Consider the following 16,962-nt stretch of genomic DNA (forward strand, 5'->3'; position numbering starts at 1 on the left):
AGAATGGTGGTAGGATGTGCTTGGATCAGGCACTAAGATTTGTAAATTTGTAGTTTTGGGCATTGTTTCCACTGAGCCAGTAAGAATGAAATAAATATACATGTATGAGTGAAGAAGTAAAAGTTGTGCTGTTTTGGTAATTTCACATACAATTTAAGTAGTCTCATGTTTGTATTTAAAATTGTCATTGTACCATATAAAAATGAATTATAAAATGCATGCTAAAATTAAATACTTTAGATTTTTTTTTAGAACACTGAATAGCAAATAAAAACATGAGAGATCATGGAAGAAAGAAAAGAGCTCTATATTTTAGTGTCATTAAGGGCACTTTTTTCATCTTGCTTTGCAAACAAGGCATCCTGCATTTTCACTTTGTGCTGTGTTCTGAACCTTATGGACCCTACTGGGCCCATTTAACTGGGATGAAATGATGAGGTTTCTACATCTCCTGGTGCTTCCTTCCCCAGGCAGCTCAGGAGATGCAGACACCAAACAAATACACTTCTCTTGCTTTCCTTAGAGCCTCAGCTGATGCAAACCAGACAGGTTCCCATTTGATCAGATTCTAATGCATTTCAAAGCTTCTTTCAATTCAAAATCCTTTTAAATCCTTATGATGAGGCAAAGTGTTACTTTATAACTGCTATTTTCTCCAATGATATATGAAGGTCCCGTTACGTTCTGAACATGGCTAGTAAAAGTAGGAGTTTTGTAATAGCATAGTAATATAAGATATCCTCCCTGTCTAGGGCTATGCCTCTGGTCCTTCCTGACAATTCTCTTTACAGTAGAAAGTGAGCTTGTTCCTGCTCATGTGTTAGGAGATGTGGGTGGGTTGACTTTTTTGCCCTGAGGAAAGTCAATAGTTTTCTGATAAAAGGGTGCCTATTAGTACAAATGAAACAATGCTTGGATGAATGCTTTGCTTATGATATCATGTAAGACCATAAGCCATTGTCACCCAAGACAATTCACTAACTGGTTTCTGGGTCCAAACTGTTAAATGGAAGCAACCTCAGGAGCTGGTTCTGAAGCCACAGGTCCCTACTTCCGGCAAATGGTAGAGCTGAGTAGGAAGAGGGCAGGCAATGAGCCATGCCAAAGAAGCCCAGAGGACTTCATTTCCCAGAGTTTAGCAAAAGACAAGACCCTGAATGGGTAATGGCTTCCTCTTAGCAACCAAGCAACATGAAGTGTCTATTTTGTCCTTTCCAAAAACTACTTATCTCAGCAAGAAAAATTATAGGCTAGTGTGAGGAAGAGAAGACAAATCCCTTGCCCAATCTGGATTCTGCTGTTGATTTGCTGGCCTGGGTTTCTTCTTCAGCATGTTCCTGCCTAGGAATAGGCCATGTACTTAAGGAAGTTGCAGTTTCTGAAGTGCCCTCTTGCTCAGGAGGTCTCAATTAGACAGCATCAACTGTTGTCTTGAGCAGGAGTTGGCAACATTTTCCTAGGAAATGTGCTTTTATTTTTTCTGGGTGACCAGGAGTGAGGAGTGAGAAGTCAGTTTCCTCACCTGACATGCAGACAGGGTTGTGATAAGGTGCACAGAATTCTTCCAGTAGACCAAACCATCATCCACTATTGAAACATAAGCAGCCTGAGATGGAGTAACTAAAACATTACCTCTCAGAAACTCAGTATGAACTACACCCTCTGCTTTTGTCTGTGACTAAAGCTACTGGGTAGAGTTTTTGAATTTTGGTAGAATTGGGTTGAGCTTAGAGGAAGAGAGAAAAAAGATAGCTGGACAAGCAATCAGGAGGTCAGCTTCTGGATCACATGTCGAGGCAGGCCTTCAACCTGTGTGTGATGACAGAGACTACCTGTTCCCTTGCCAGATTGTCCTGGAATTCACTTCTGGCTTACCTGGGCCTACGCATCTATCAACGCCAGCCCTACCTAGAGCCGTTTTACACCAAAGGCCACAGGTATTAGAAGACCCTGACTTTCAGGGATGAAGTGTTATTTCATTCCTTTTTCTTTCCTTTTTTGGGAAAAGAGGCCAAGGAATCTTAAACTGTTTAAGAGCATGTATTATTTGTCATACTTCCTCATATTCTCCTCAAACATCTGACGTAAGATTTTCCATATTCTGGGGAGTCAATAAATATTGTTAAAAATGAGTGATATAAATAGAATTCATGGTTGCTTGCTACCTGAGTCAATGACATCACAAAAAAAAATGTTATTGAGGTAAATAGTTAAAGAGATTGTCTTTATACTTCATTCTTGGTTATTTTCGGAGAATTGCACTCATCACAAAGTAGTATTTAATCTGGAATCAAGCAGCCTGAATATTATTAACTAACAGTGCAACCTTGAGTGAGTCCCCGTGCCTCAGTTTTCATCTGAAAAATGTGGGTAATAATTGTATGAACTCCATAAGGTTGTTGTGAATTTTAAATGATTTAATATATGTGAAGTGCTTAGGACTATTCCCACATTCAATAGTGTACACTATTGATAATATTCTGAAAGCCGGATACACCTGTTGAGGCCAAGGGAGTTAGGAAAAAGGGCCATAACTCTTCAAAACTTGTGCAGGTAGTTATTGAAGATCATCTGTTTGCACCTGAAGTCTTCTTAAAAGTACAAGTTAATATTCTCCTGCCGCTTGGCAGTTTGCACATTCAAATGAGTATAATGTAAGTATATGACTTTGATTTTCCAGAGTCTTGTTATTTACTTGGTTTTTCTTCTTGGAAGAGGAATTTAGGCCTTGGAGCCATGGTGTTTAGGCAGCTTTCTTTCATTTCCTGCACAGGCAGGCTGTAGGAATGTGGTGACTATTGGTAGGGCCTCAGAAACACAAACAAGGTATGGGGAACACTCTGCAATTACCTCACACATTCAGCCTGGGTCTTTAATTTTTCTTATCAGTAATTCACTTCAGATAACAACTCTACAGATAAAATAGGCCTTAAGGGGTTGGCTGAACGGAGGAAGAACAAAGGTTTTATTGGTCTTTTATCTCCTGTTTACTGAAAAGTATTTGGTTGTAAAAGATAAAGGCAAAACTATTGTGTCTGCTCCAGAAAATGAACAAGTAAAAGTAATTATTGTAGAGGAGCATTAAGTAACAAATATATATTTACTTTTCCCCAGTTGGTGGCTTCAAATCTAGAATAATAACTAGAACTATTATTATTATTCAAGGTTTTGGCTCTCCAATTTAAAAAAATTTCCCAGGAATAGACCTTCAGGCTAATTTTCTTTCAGAGTAAAATTGAGGGGCCTGACACATCCTCAGTCTAATTTTGTTCTAAGAGGATCATAAACTGGTGGCTTCCTTCTAAGATTGGAGCTTAGTGAATGATGTGGTAAGCACATTCCTGAAGCTTCTTGAGTCATATTTAAGAGAACAAGATGGTCACAATAGATAAATGAAATAATATGTATTTACTTGAAGTGCTGAATATTCTCCAAAAATACCTTAGGGGAAAAATAACATGTGTTTCTTTAAAAACACATTATTTTAAGAAATCTCTAACTTTTATAATGTAGAAGTAGGTAATGATCTTTCTGGCTGAGTAGTAATCATTATAAGAGGATGACTTATGATTCTTTCTCAACAGTGTTCCATGTGGTGTTTCAGATCATCTAAAATCAACCATGAATGTTGCTTTATTTTTTAATGGGTTGTGTTTTTAAAAAATTATTTTTTGGTTAAGGCAGTGGTTTCCTTTAAGCATAGCTTAGGAAAGTTTGTGGGCTTTTTTGTTTGTTTTGCAGTTATTTGTTTGTCTTTGTTCTTTTAAAATTAAATTGATTTTATTTGTATGTGTATGTAACATGTGTACAGGTGCAAAATTCAAATTATAAAACACCATACAAAGCCAGGCGTGCTAGTGCATACCTGTAAGCCCAACACTTGGAAGGCTGAGGCAGATGGATTGAGACTTTGAGGCCAACTTGAGCTACAGAGGGAAACCCTATCTCAAAACAGAGAGAGAGAGAGAGAGAGAGAGAGAGAGAATCTTTTATTTTCCAACTATGTAGTTCCCCTCGTTAGAGGTAACTTTTGCATACAGGTTTTGTGATTATACATAGCAAGCCATAAAAATTGTAGACTTCCCTTAAAAAAATCACCAAAAAAAAGGACATAGTTGAAGCTGTAGGTATTGATATTGAGCAAATGCTAGAATTAATATTCCTGCCACCTGAGCCACACACCATATCATAATTTATAATATGCCCAGAGGAGGAGATGTATCCTGTAACCATTACCCTAGAGGCTATTTGGCTAGACCATGGGAAAAACGGCATGTGTCCTTTCCCCAATGGTGACAAAGCCAAAAGTCCCTGAACACTTTATAACTGAATTCTGATAACACATGTGCTCTCTAATTCATAAATCACTTCATGTCAAGATGTGGCTTGAATGAGAATAAATGTAAAACGTGCTGTTAAGCTTTAAGCGGGTATAAAGCCCAGTTTGCTGTCTGGGAGCTGGGTTTCAAGATTTATCAAGTGAAAGGGTAAATGAAATTTCATCCTCTTTTCAAATGTGTAATGAGTACCATCTCTGTGAGGTCCCATAACTGTCAGAATGGTTAAGATAATGAGGGGTTGGAGTTTGTATAACTAGGATTAGGACTCATTTCCTTTTCCCCACTGAATGGTGGCCCAGCAAGTAAAGATTTGAATATCTGTTGTAATGCATTAGTCATGACTGTGCACATCCAGACTTTTTTACTTCTATCAGCATTCTTCACCTATTGACAGACACAGGTCAATGGTTCCCGCCTCCCCAGCCTCTGAAGGGAACTTCCATGTCTAATGGACTTTGGAATACAGACTGTGGTGACCTGTCCTGCTCTGGAAGATGAGGTGAACATTGCCCCCTCTTTGGCAGGCCCACATCTAAGTGCTGTAGGGTGAGAGTGCAAGAAATTCTTGACTTCCTTTAAAATGACTGATCTGATAATTCTTTTTTGGAAAGTGTACTGCAACTCATGGATATCAAATAATTGTTTATTTGAAAAGTGTGGGTAGATGGCTTAAAGAGAAAAATTCTGAGAAGTCATACACTCTGCACTGGTTGCCAACTTGCCCAAGTCTATGAAGCAGAACACCCAGGCATGCAACAAGTTACAAGAAGCAGGTTTATTATTTACAGGTAGTGGCAAAGGATGACAGAAACTTAGAGGTCATTGCTGGCCAGTCCCCCAAAGCTCAGGAACACTGCCCATGGAGCTTGGAAGGCTGGAGTCTCGTACACTCACCACTGCTGGGGGATCCCGGGGTTCTACCTTAGGTCCATGGAACTTGCTGGGCTAAAAGGACGTCCAATTGTGGGAAGCCTGGAACAGAGTCTGGGGTATTCTGTCCAGGTCTCCCTTATCTTCAGGTGGTACACTTCCAGCACATTCTTGTTATTCTCCAGAACTACAAGCAAGAAATGAGAGGGTCAGGACTGGAGAACTGGGCCATTCAGGGCCACTCAGAACTGTCCTGAGAGTCCTTGCCCTGGGCATATACTTTTTCTCTTTTTGTTACATATAAGTTATATGAAAAATTATGCTTGGTTGCAAGGATAAAACACTGACATTAGACCTTGTGATTGGGAGGGTGGGGTCAAATTGGCCACAAAATGCTCAGAAAATTTAGGACTTAATGAAATGAGTTCTGAGTGCCTTCTAAGGATAAATTACAACAATACTTTTTCAGACATGCTTTCAAGACTAAACCAAGGAAAATTTAAATCTGTGTGGTTTTAAATTTTATCTGGTCCAATAAATGCTTGCTATAAATTTAATGGCATATTATTATTATTATTATTATTATTATTATTTTGTAGTACTGGAATTTGAACTCAGGGCCTCATGCTTGGTACGCAGGTGCTCTACTACTTAAGTCACTCCACCAGCCCAATGACATGTTGGAATGTGTTAGCAACAATGGTAATAACTTGTTGATAACATTGTTTATGCCTTCAATTCTATTTCAAATATATGTTTTACTTTAGGAGATTTGATATTGAATCAGGCTTTCGATAATCTCTTTAAAAAGATTTTTCTGGGCCAGGCATAGTGGTATATTCCTATAATCCTAGCTACTCGGGAAGCAGAGACAGGAATACAAAGTTTGAAGTCATTGCAAAAAGTCAGTGAGACCTTATCTCAAAAACAAGCCAGGTATGGTGGCACATGTCTGTAATCTCAGCTACTTCAGAGATGAAGGTAGAAGGATCACGGTCCAGAGCCTGCCTCAGTGAAAGCATGAGACCCTATCTGAAAAACAAACTAAAAGCAAAAAACACTGGTAGCATGACTGAAGTGTTAAAGTGCTTACCTAGCAGGTGTGAGGTCTTGAGTTCAATCCCTAGTACTGCCAAAAAAAAAAGAAAAGAGAGAAAGAAAAAGCGATTTTCTGTTTTCACTTGATATTTTTTTATGCTTACAACTTCACTAGCTCAAGAAGAGAATCACAATAAAGCCAGTTACAGCTGGAGTTCTGTTTTGACAAAAGTAATTAGATGCCTATAAGATTCCATCCTTACAACCATGGCCTTGGAAAAAGTTCTTCAACCTGGACACCAGTAGTAGCTCACGCCTGTAATCCTAGCTATTTAGAGGCTGAGATTGGGAGGATTGCAGTTCGTGGCCACCCTGGGTAAAAAGTTTGAGAGACCCTGTCTTAGTGGAGAAAAGATGGGTGTGGTGGCACACGCCTGTCAGCCCAGCTATGGTGGGAAGTGTAAAATAGGAAGACCATGGTTCAAGCTGTCATGGGCAAAAATCAAGACCTTTTCTCCAAAATAACCAGAACAAAAAAGTAAAACCCTGAGTTAACCCATCTACCCCCTGCAAAAAGGAAGGGGCTCCTGCAAACCCTGTCTGATAGAGAATAACCAAAGATATCTGGGAAACCAAAAGCAGTAGAAGAGACAGACACATCGTTCCTTTACCTCATTCATTATCTTTGATTTTGGGGATTAAATGGAAAAGGTCAATGGGAAACAGACAATGGATTGAACTAGAATATTGAATAAACTTTGGAAACAAGATTGCCTCATATAATGAAAGTAATTTACAGATAGAGAATTATCTATTTACAGACAGATAAATCAATCAAAAAAAAATCTAAGCAAATCAAAAGGTAGATGTATCTATAGCAACTGCCATTTCTAGTGCTTGTATCTGTATCACTCTGTTTGAGTCACGTTCTCATTTTTATTTGTCCCATTATTACTGTAGAAGGTATATCTCCAGCACAGAACTCCTCTACTCCATGGGCAAAACACGTCTTCCTCCCAACACTTGTGTTTTAAGTATATCACCTTTTTTTTTTTCTTCCCTGTACCTCAGTCTTAAACATTACTTTATGTTAGAGAATATGAAGCTCCTGATTGGGCTATTTTATGTCCATAGGTACTTACTTCCCCCTCTAAATCCACTTCCCATTGGATGTTGGATATAGTACAATAGTCTGCTTAGCTACTCTATCCAGCCTCACAGCACAGGGAATAATTTTATAAAATTAAATTCAGCAAATATTTGTTGGCACCTGTTATACAAACACTGTGCTTGTTGCTATAGGGCATATAAAAATGATTAAGACACAACCCCTGTTTTCAAGGAGCTTTACTGTCAAACGGGGAATAAGATTGGCCCAAGCATAGCTGTCATTCAAGGCACAAGATGTTATAAGACTGAGCAGAATTTCCATCTTTTCCCTACTCAAGCAGTTATAATGACTTCTTGTCACCTTTTGGATCAAATGAAGGATTATCATTCTTTATAATTTGACACCATCCTTGCTATTTCAATTTATGTTTTACACTATCCAACAAACCTCTACTCTGCACCGATCTCTCCCTAATACTATCATGAACATATCCAGCCACACACACCCTCCTTCCCTTATTCATTCATTGTTTCTGCAAATACCAACTGCTTGCCAGATACTGTGGTAGGTACTCTGGAGGAAACAAAAGTGAATTAATTCCTGCCTTGAGCAACTCACCATCTAGTGGAAAGAGACAAGAAACAAAGTTTTTAAGAACTGTGTGTTATAAAGAATGTGCAGAGTGCCAAGGGAGGAGAGAGGAGATGAAGGCCTCACAGAGGAAGTAAATCTTGCCAGAAGTTGATTAGGCGTTCACCAGGGAGAAGAGGGAGGGGAGAGCATTACAGACAGAAGTAGTGGGTAGCAATTCATGGAGGTGGAGCAGAATGTAGCTCAATCAGGGTGCTGGCAGCAGATGTAGGAGTAAATGGGCAAAAATAACGCGGGCAAAAAGAGTCAGATCACAATGGGCCTTGATTCCTATGCTAAGGAGTTTATTCTTTATCTTTTGTGTTGGGAAAATCTGCCTAAAGTTTCAAGTGGAGATATAATAGATGTAGGTCTTAGAATGCTCAAAGGGCAATGTGTAAGAGAACACTAAAGCGTCTTATTTCAGCCACAAGTGACTCATGTTCTCCTCTTTCCAACTCTGCCTAACTACAAGATATTGTGGAGATACAATCCGTCATGTGCCCAGAAGAAGAAAGTGGGTATGGATCAACTATAAATTCCTACCACTTTGTAACCCAATGTCATTTTTTTTCTTTTATATCCTCAGGATTTCTGTGTATTGATGCTGGAACCACCCTTTGCTGTTTAGTTATGTGTTTCCTTGAAATTATCGTCTAGTTCTTTATTTTTTAAGAAGTTTATTAGCATATAATAGCAGTATAGGGGGACACACTGTGATATTTATATATGTGCTTACAATGTATCTTAGATTTATCTCCTCTATCTTTCTCTCTTTTCCCCCCACCCCTTTTCTCAGAAAAATTTCACAGGTTTCATTCTTCTATTTTCATGTATGGTTACAAAATATATCCACCATATTCATCCTCATTCTTCCTTTCCTTATGCCCACTCACCTCCCACTGGACCCACCCCCAGACAAGACCTATTTTTCTCTCCTGCCCTTCATTCTAGCTTTTTCTTATGGGTATTACTGTTCTTCTAACTACCTAAACCAGATGAAAGGATAGGCTTATGTCTTCTACATCTTTTCATTTTAAGAGTCTTTCACCAGTTCTAGTACTGAAGGAAAAGTCCGTACTCCTAATAAGTGCTGTGAAAACACACTGGGTTGACTTTGGTAGGGTGTGGTTTTTATTTTTATTTTTTTCTGTCTGGGCTTTGGTGCTTTTTTATATAGACACTCAGAAATTATCTAACTTGTTTTTCCTTTGTGATTTCACAAACATCAGATGATTGAAATTTGATTTGAACTAAAATGAAGTCAATAGACATTGGACTTTGTTTTACTGTAAAACCTTTAATGTCATTTTGCTTGTGAGACCCTCATTTCTCATCCTGGTCTAGTAAAAATTGTATATTTACTCTGAATGTGACAATGCATTGGAACATTTTAAAGGTGAATCTGAAAGTTTAAGGGCATCTAAATATGCCATCCACGCTTCAATATCCAGTTGGCGAGTTTCAATTAAAAAAAACAAATCAGTTGCCATCCCCTGTTGAAGTAAGCACATGAAGATCTAGCTTAAAAAAAAAAAGCATATTGCAAAACGAATTTATACTCAGTAGAAGGTGAGGTTGAGACTCATGGAGCACTTTATCTGACACCTTGTTTTCTTACCCTGACCAAATATTTCAGCCTTTTTTGATCAATCTCTTTGACTTTTTCTTCCTTACTAAGCCTGACTTTTAAAATAAGTGAGAGTCAGTGATGCAAACCCTGGTTCCGATTAATTCTCTACAGTATAAAGACAGAATAAGTGAGTGTTTGTAGCTTTTGAACATAATCCATGGGAAGTAGGTATAGCAATAATTATTTCTGGCCCAACACAAAAAACTAACAGATCAATTCTCTTTCTCCAGGACCAAGTGTACCACAAACATTTTCTGCCCTGACTAAAGGAAGTGTGGGGGTGGGGTGGGGCAAGAGAGAGGAGAGAGAGAGAGAGAGAGAGAGAAAGAGATTCATTGGGTAGTAACTGAGCTAGCTGTTTATCTGTCATCCAGCAAACTTGAAACACTTATATTATGCTAGCACACCTCAGGGGGTTACTTGCTGGCTTCCACTTCTGTGGAGAATTCACTACTGTGAAGTGTGTGTATAGTCTTGCTTTCTTTTTTACATCGAATTTGCATTTTAATGTTTTTCATTCTTCACAGCCAAGAAGGAAGTTTCTTTTTTCTAGTTTTTTTTTTTTCCTACCTCGGGACTGCTCCAAGTTGAAGCTGGGCTAAAATTGGGTCATATAGTGCAGAAAGAGTTGAGATGCAGAAAAAGGGATTTGAATGGTTCAAAGAAAAAGAGCAGGATTAGAAATTTAAACTCTCTTCTTAATTTTATTTTCTGCCCTGCTCCTTTTTTACTTTCTCCTTTTTAATTTTTATTTAAATTATATTTTTGAATTAGCATACATTAATAATACAAGGGGATTTCATTGTGATAATTTCATACATGTATACAGTGTACTTTTTTCTTTTTAAATTTTACCTGGTTGTTCCATTTTGCCTGAAATTTTTTCAATTTTCTTTCTTTTCTTTCATATTCTATTTTTCTACTTCTTTATTCTCCTAACACCTTTATTTTATAGATGCTATTTCCTTTCCTATACACATTTCCATTGGGCCATTATTGCACCTGCTTGCAAACATCTCTCATCTCTCAGAATTGTGATGCAAGTGAAAAATAATCATGATTATCACAATAATACCTCAGTCTAGATTGTGCATTCAGTACACTATCTCATTTAATTCTTCACCATCGTCCTATTTAGTTAATTTACCTGAGTTCATACAGTTGAGAGGTGGCAGGTAGAACGGGGTTTCCTACTAGTTTTACTCCCAGTGCAGGAGCTCCTAGAGTAGAATCTTGGGGGCAATTATAGTTAGTGCCATTGGCTCAGGCAGCTTAGACTCAGAATTCTCAGGTGACTGTCTAAAACCAGCCTGACTTTCCTCTAATTTCAGTGACCGTATGCCCAAAGTTTGTTGCAATGGATCCATTTAAACCTTCTATTTGAGTTCTCAATCAGAACTCAACATGATTTGGAGGTTGTGCAGTGAGAAATTTCTTTCATGTTATTGCTGGAACCTGACAGCTTCTTATGCTGACTCCATTAGTAGTAGGGAGCAGTGGTTTGGAGAACCAGTTGTCCTCCCTCACCGTAGGCACCTATTCTCAGAAGGCTGAAAACCATTAACCTTGGGAGAAAGCAGAGAGGGCTCCTGAGCTCAGCTTGATATAGATGCTAAAGGTGTTTGGCAGTTGCAGAGTCGCAGCTGTGTTACCTGTTTTGCACTAATTAGGAGTTACCATGAATCTGTTTGACAATTAAGGACGGAGTGAACTTTAAGTCAGATAGGTGCCATGGGACAGCAAGCAGTTCTCAAGCAAGCAAAAATGAAAATTTGCACTGAGGACTATGTTTTACCAAGACTATAAAATTTCTTTCATGGTGTGGATTCAAGTGTATAAATAAAAGTCTGAGGCAGATTTTCTGTCACCTGATAAAGGTCTCTCTCTGGGAATAACTCTGCTTCAAATGCTTGGTAGTAGAAGTAGTTATGTGTGTGCTATATCACTCACAAGATGAGTAAGAACTATTTCAACACTAGCCTTAACAATGCTTGGATTTCAGTTGCTTGTTTTTTGATTGTTACTGTACCAGAAAGTGTATATCACAGCATTTTACCAATTAAATATTTGTCTAAATAAAAAAGAACAGACAAGAGTTTCAATATCTATTAAAAGTTCATACTTAACCATTTTTAAATCCTAGCTACTCAGGAGGCAGAGATCACGAGGATTGCAGTTTGAAGCCAGCCTGGGCATATAGTTTGTGAGACCCTATCTCAAAAAAACCCTTCACAAGAAAAGGGCTGGTGAATTGGCTTGAAGTGTAGGTCTTGAGTTCAAGGACCAGTATCACAAAAAACAAAATAAAAACATATTTTAAGATAAAACTGTCCTAGGGTTATTTTTCTCATCTTCCTTGCTTCTGCCCACTACCACCACTTGTGTATCTATTTCCATTCACTTGGATTTGTTCATGAGTTCTCTTAAATCATGTTCTCATACCTGAGGGGAGATTTATCAGAACTGTATTCTTTAAAAACCTAATGCTATGTGTCAAGCAAGGGAGGCCCATTATCATCTAGAGTCTGAGCAACAGACAGCAGCCAGGGTGTGACTTATAGCTAGGATTCAGGAAGATATGAGGAGTTCAGGAAAAACCTGCATTCTGTGTGGTATAGTTGAAAACTGTAAATATAATTAAGCCAGGTGAATTCCATGACAACAAAGAGGATTAGGGCCTGGGTGGATCAGGTAGTCTATTAAACCTATGTGAATAGATGTCAATTTATTTCTATCCCTTCTCCCAAGGCGTGGAGTGGGGGGGGGGAATGACAACAACAACGTAGTTTGATGTCTAAATGAAGTAATCTCTAGAAAGAAAAGGGAGATTATATTTGCTAAACTGTATAAAAAAATCAGACGATAATATGGCTTTGTTCACAGTATTACATAAAGAAGATTAAAGACGAGGAACAAGCTGCTTAAACACTGTAAACTAATTAGTTCTATGAATTGTTTTCCCGAGGTTCATGAGATATGAAGCATTGGCATCAGTGCGTGAAATACACTCTGCCTCAGTGCTCTTTTCAATTTATTTTTCTGTTAGTGTCATATGTATATATTAAAAAAAAAAAAAAGAGTAGCCAAAAGAAAGAGGTTATAGAGGGAGACCAAAGCCTGTTGGATGATTGAGGCTGACATTTTGTCATCTTAAGCCTGGCACGGGAGAGTCCTCCTTAATACCCTGTGTAAATACCAGCTTCATTCTCTGCCATCGCAGGCTACATTGTGCAAATGATGTCATGACAAGGCCCAGAGGAATTCCTGCTGCTGCTCTGAGCACTCTGGCACCTACCAACGCAGCTAGGCCCGATCCAGCAATGCATCCTTAATTCGTTTTCTAGGACATGGGGCTTTTTTGAGAGTAGGCTGGGAGGACCGAGTGGAGGGTGGGGCCATGTGCACAGACCATCCATGACTACTCATTCTTTAGTCCAACACTTATTCTTTTCTTGTCCTAAAATTGAATATTTTCTAGATAGAGGACCAACCAAGGGTAAATTTTTATTTCCCAAATAATAGATATCTGTAAGTGTATTCACCTAACTTAAATTAGTAGTAATTGCTTTCTTTATAGAACATTTCATTTTTTTCATTAATTTATGGGTTGGGGAGTATGGCTCAAGTGGTAGAGAGTTTGTTTAGCAAAGGCTCTGAGTTCAAATACCAGTGTAACCAAAAAGGAAACAAAATGTCTTTAACTTGTAAGTCCATTAATATGAAAGGCAATAGATTTGAGATCTCATGCCTAGATCTCTGTTGTAATAAGACCATATTATAACCATGCTATAATATGAACCTATCATCTCTGTTTTGTTTTCTTTCCTGAATCTATTGTACTAAAATGAGACATCCTCACCCTTACCAGAAGTATTCCAGATTTCTTACTAAGAGTAAATCATACTTTCTTCTTATTCTTAGAGAATAATATATCCAATACCATCCTCTGACTTTTCATTTTACCATCAAATTTTTCTTTCTTTTTTTTTTTTTTTTGGCAGTAATGGTGTTTGAACTTAGAGCCTCAGGCTTGCTAGTTCTTTACCACTTGAGCCACATCCCCAACCTACCATCAAACTTCTAAAGGCACACTTGCTATTATCTCCAGTGTCACTAGGTCCTGGCCCAGGTCCATATAGAAGAGTATCCAGCAGTAATAGAAAACATCCTTCTTATCAAATCCATTGATCTCAGTTCTCATAAAGCTAGTTTGTCACCCCACCCTAATCCAGCATTCAGTGCCATGGCCTATCTTTTCCTTCTTAAACTCTTATGAATGCAGGAGACTTTTCTCATTTATAATTTGACATTTCTCAATAGGTGTTCTGGGCTTTTGTCTCTCAGCAGGAGACTCTAGCTTCCTGTTGCCTGCTGTACACCTTTCACATCTGTTTTGGTCGCTGTTGTATCTCCAGATCCTAGAAGAATGCCTGCCATCTGGAAGGAGCTCAGCAAATATATGTGGGAGGAATTAAATCTACAGCTCTCCTGCCAGCTCCTCAAACTGCACTAGTCAATCACCACACCTGTTTGTCTGCCAAACCTATTTCTCCTCATTTGTTCCATCATTTAAGGCCATCTCTTCTTCTTCCCTTTGTTTATCCAAATACTCCCAAGTTCTCCTGCTCACTTCTGAGCAGTCAACCATCTTGTGAGGTCAGCTTCCTCACTATCCCCAGCTCTTCCACTCATCTATTCATCTTCATTCCCATTCGTAGGCCCTTACACAAGTCCTCAGTAGTCTTTCCTGGACCATTTACTCCAAGGGTCTCATAATTGATATCTGTTTGTCTCCAATTCTGCTACTGGAATTCCACTGGTCACAGCCCTGAATATATGGAAAAACATGTGCTTTCTCCCTGTTATAACAAAGTAAGATGGTTCTCAAGAGGAAGCTTGCATGACTCAGCTTACCTTCCCCATCTCTGTCTCCTCCCACCCAAGCCCACTGTTCCCACTGTCTCAGCTCTTGGTTCTGCAAAAATTGTACATTCGTCTGCAAATCTTCTGTGAAGCTCTGCATTAAGGTTTTGTTTGACTTTAATGCACTTATCAAAGGGAACAACATGATCAGCTTATGGGACACCTTCCCTTTCCCACTAAAATTCTTTGGAGGACAGAGTGTGTGCCATTAGTTTTGATTTCTATATAGTGCTGAGGACAGTGTTTTACAAAAACATTGAAAAAAAAAACTACATTCTTACAAAGTTGAACTCTTTATTATACTCTACCGTACTTTATAGTTGGTGGTATTTCTTGTCCCTGTCATTCAACAACTTGTTAGAAGCAGAGAACAACTCTATACATCTTTGAATCCGTTCATGGGGCAAGATGTAGTAGACACAATGCTATTGAATTTAATTTTAAACAGAAATAGCAAATGTTAGGTGAATAAAAATAGAATGGTCCCAGAAATACATTGGTTTATTTAAAAAATCAATAAAATACTAGTGTATATTTCATTAAACAATCATGTCAAAGTAGTAATGTGTTGGTTTCCCAATTTAAAGTGTTGAGTATATGAAGCATAGCTTCAGAGCACTTTGGACACGGGTATGCATTTTTCTGTATCCTCCAATGACTTTTAAAACTATTTCAACTGAACATTGATATTTTGGGTTTTTTTTGTGACAAGGGGAAGCTGAAATTTCTATTTCCTTTTTTTTTTTTTGATTTTCAAAATATGGTTTGTATTTGTTATTACTTTGGGATAGTGAGTAAATTAAGTCTGTGGGCTTTGGAGTGAGAGTTTCTGAGGTTCATTCTATCTGTAAGATGAATCTGTATAATTCTACCTTAGGATGCTGTAAACATTTGAGATAATACCTGTAATGTTCCTCCAGGAATGCTTGCACACACTCATTCAAACTCAGTTAGAGGATACGTTGTTCTTTCATTTTGATCAGGAATTCTATGAGGAGGGGTTTATGATAGGGGATCCTTCTGAACAAAAGTCTCATGTACTTTTTTGATGCCTTCTTGTTCATGAAGGAGCAGTGGCAGTGAGTGACTCCCTAGAAAACCTTTGTGGCTTGTGTAACCCTAAAACCCATATTAATGGTAAATCACTTGTTGACCTGGATAAAGACAGTTATAATGCAGGTTTGTTCTTTTTTAAAATGTGTTTTCATTTATTGAGGTCAGTACATTTGTATCGTACAATTGAAACCTGAAAAGGAAAATCCAGGGTAGTCTGAGCTCTGTTCAATTATTCCTCTGATCAGATTTTAATTAGCACCAGACATAGAAGGAAGTGCTATTTTTATTATCCATTACTATGCACTTGCTTACATATTTACCCTGGGGTTAGAGGTGCTTGGTTAATTATTTTTGTTGGCAACCAAGACAATATTTTGACTTCTGAATTGAAAGTTACCAACTTGCTAAACACTGTCTTAAGAAATGAGCAGTGCTATTTACCAAGTATGAACAAATCTCAGTCAACTAGAGTAACTCATTGTTAAGATGAAGTAATTAGCTTTAACTTTTACTTATAATGTCATTCCAGACCCTGTCACTGGTAAATTATTTTTTAATCCAAATTAAAATTACTTTCTTGAATTGGAGCCTTTTAATCAATTTGAATTGTCAACATATATTTGCATCTCTTTGAGTCTAGTATACTTTCCTGATGGAAAAGTTAGCATCACTTAGTTGTATGTTTTTGAGCTGCCTTAGAAAAGTATAAAAAGTTCCATAAATAAATGAAAGTTTCATTTTAGAAAGCAGACTAATGAAGTATGAACCAATCTAATGACAACAGTAAACAGGGACATGAAAAAATTCAATCCTTTTACAAAAATAATTAGATACTAAGGGGCTTCTATTGGTTCCAGGAGTAAACTCAGGTGGCCCTGTCGTATTTATCAAGACTGATGAGCACCAGTTGTTATGGTTCTTCCTTTGCCCCTGCCACTTCTCTGCATTTTTTACATGCTGTCTAGAAGTTTGCAACTTTCATGCTATATATTTTTTCCTGTTTGACTTTTATGACTTCCCCCATAAAATGTATTGGTTGTCTGAGTGTCACAAATCCTAAACTACTTAATGGCTGTGGCTGCATCCATTATACTATACTGTGTGTTTATGTGTGTGTTTTCCTGACATCTGTGTAGATACCTTCTGAAATTTACAAAACCTTTGTAACTAATCCCACAGGTTGACCAGAGCAGGGGCAGTGTTTGTTGCTGCTAATTACACAGTGCAAACCTTTGGGAAATAGACCCTTTGTTAACGATGAATTTGAGCAAGCAACTAAACATTCCTGAATAATGCTGAGAACATTACTGGCCTAGGTCCTTATGCCTTTGTATCTTTTGCTTGCCTCTTCTTTTTCCATA

At 38.0% G+C, this 16,962-nt stretch overlaps 1 protein-coding gene across 4 annotated transcripts in view; it reads left to right on the forward strand.

Moving 5' to 3' along the window:
• Positions 1–16,962, forward strand: part of Efna5 (ephrin A5) — a 275,816-nt gene that overhangs the window by 166,496 nt on the left and 92,358 nt on the right. The gene's annotated exons all lie outside the window — the stretch shown is intronic.

This window comes from Castor canadensis, chromosome 6 (genome assembly GCF_047511655.1).
Source record: "Castor canadensis chromosome 6, mCasCan1.hap1v2, whole genome shotgun sequence".
In the NCBI taxonomy this organism is placed as follows: domain Eukaryota; kingdom Metazoa; phylum Chordata; class Mammalia; order Rodentia; family Castoridae; genus Castor; species Castor canadensis.